We start from the raw sequence: 2,500 nt of genomic DNA on the forward strand, positions 1-2,500 counted from the left end.
AGTTACTAGTAGCTGGATTTAAGCTCGAAATGAGACACTGTTGGTGAAACTTCATCATGAGAACGTCACAAGCTGATCACGCTCCATGATATGACTAGTATTATGTTGCTTCTAGTAGGCTAAGCGCAAGCCGAAACATCAACATGTGAAAGTCGTAGAATTTTGCGATCAAATTGTGGCTAGTACTGTGATGTTACTAGTAACCTTGTGTTACGTCATATGGCCAAGAGAGCATTTGAAGGCGAAACTTCTGCATGGGGAAGCTGCATCATGAACAAAAGTTTATATCGAGTATTATGTTGACGTTAGTAGGCCCTGGCCGAAAGCGCAGCATGTGAAAGGTATAGATAAAAGTTAGCGTTGCAGTCAGTACTGTGTAGTTACTAGTAGCTGGATTTAAGCTCGAAATGAGACACTGTTGGTGAAACTTCATCATGAGAACGTCACAAGCTGATCACGCTCTATGATATGACTAGTATTATGTTGCTTCTAGTAGGCTAAGCGCAAGCCGAAACATCAACATGTGAAAGTCGTAGAATTTTGCAATCAAACTGTGGCTAGTACTGTGATGTTACTAGTAACCTTTTCTTACGTCATATGGCCAAGAGAGCATTTGAAGGCGAAACTTCTGCATGGGGAAGCTGCATCATGAACAAAAGTTTATATCGAGTATTATGTTGACGTTAGTAGGCCCTGGCCGAAAGCGCAGCATGTGAAAGGTATAGATAAAAGTTATCGTTGCAGTCAGTACTGTGTAGTTACTAGTAGCTGGATTTAAGCTCGAAGTGAGACACTGTTGGTGAAACTTCATCATGAGAACGTCACAAGCTGATCACGCTCTATGATATGACTAGTATTATGTTGCTTATAGTAGGCTAAGCGCAAGCCGAAACATCAACATGTGAAAGTCGTAGAATTTTGCGATCAAACTGTGGCTAGTACTTTGATGATGCTTGTAGCCAACCGAATTGGTTGAAAAGCCCAATAAGTAAGCTAACTTGGGAGAGCTTGTTGGAAACCAAATGCTACTAGATTGGTCCAAATACATCCTTCAACAGGGGATCACTTGGCTCGCTTTACGAAGAGGAGCACAGCTATATGTGTTAATTCGGTATGAATCGCAAGATTTGTTTACCGACCTCTCTAACGCAAAAGGCGGTCTCGGCTTCGGCTGTTGACTGCGTCCGATTCAGGGTTATATAACTCTCGATTGAACACATTGATGTTCTATTGTTGGTGCTTCCAATAAAATTGGAACACTTAAAGCAGAACCGATTCAAATAATAGCATTCTGATCAATGATTGCATTCCTTGATCAAGAACTGCTGGAGTCATTGTGATGGCGAATTTTCTTCATAAGAAAATTGCAAAGAGACGGAACTTAATGAGACTAGTATTATGTTGTTTCTAGTAAGCGGAAGCTGAAACAGCAACATGTGAAAATCAAGTTTTGTTCAATGATCTCGAGGCGATAAGTACTATGAAGCAACTAGTAGCCTAAGCATGACTCAGATTTGAGACAGTCAAAAAGACTGGCGAAACTTCTTCACATGAAAGTTACATAGAGAACTACAAATGTATACAGCGAGTATTATGTTGTTTCTAGTAGGCGAAAGCTGAAACATCAACATGTGAAAGTTGTCTGCAAACTGTAGAACGATATGTGATTAGTACTGTGCTGTTACTAGTAGCCAGTCTGACTGTAGAAGCCAAGACAAAGGGAAACTAATGCATCTGAAAAGGACAAGTTATGGAAAGGTATGCACGATAAGTATTATGTTGTTTCTAGTAAGCGGCAGCTGAAACATCAACATGTGAACGTCGTTGTGTACAGTAACCTAGAACTATATAGTCCTTAGTAACGTGCATTTACTAGTACCTGTAATTGGTATTCAGACTCAGGCAGTTTGGAATAGTTTGGCAAAGATGCACCAGAGAAAACTGGGATTTGATACAGAAATTGTTGAATACAAGTATTATGCTGCTTCTAGTAGGTTGAATCCGAAACATCAGCATGTGAAAATTGAAAACATTTCTGGTTCGAATTGTCACAAGTATTTGGTGATCTGAGTAGCCAAACTCACTACAACGCCAATTGAAGGCAAAAATTCTCAACGGGAAAAGCTATTCTCATTGAATGAGCTAACAAGACGAGTATTATGTTGCTTCTAGTAGGCGAAAGCCAAAACATCAACATGTGAAAGTCTTGCTGAACAAATTTAATGTTGTTGAGCTCAGTACCGTGTGAATTAGTAGCCATAATTGGCGAGCGAAAATTGAACTGGCGAAACTTCGTCTTTGGAAAATTGCAGATGCCGAGCACTTATTTTGCAACGAGTATTATGTTGACTGTAGTAAGCGAAAGCCGAAACAGCAACATGTGAAAGCTGTTGAAATTTGTGGTCATTTTGCAATAAGTACAAGGAGTGTAACTAGTAGCCAGGTCAAAATTTGGGATAAGAATGAGCAAAAATTCTGCATGAGAACAGTTGAAATTATG

The 2,500-nt window shown here is 39.8% G+C and overlaps 1 pseudogene; it reads left to right on the forward strand.

Moving 5' to 3' along the window:
* The first annotated feature begins 1,046 nt into the window (after positions 1-1,046).
* Positions 1,047-1,198, forward strand: LOC142356213 (5.8S ribosomal RNA; annotated as a pseudogene).
* Positions 1,199-2,500: the final 1,302 nt, after the last annotated feature.

This window comes from Convolutriloba macropyga, unplaced genomic scaffold, assembly GCF_964194025.1.
Source record: "Convolutriloba macropyga unplaced genomic scaffold, txConMacr16.3 SCAFFOLD_1575, whole genome shotgun sequence".
Classification (NCBI taxonomy): Eukaryota; Metazoa; Xenacoelomorpha; order Acoela; family Convolutidae; genus Convolutriloba; species Convolutriloba macropyga.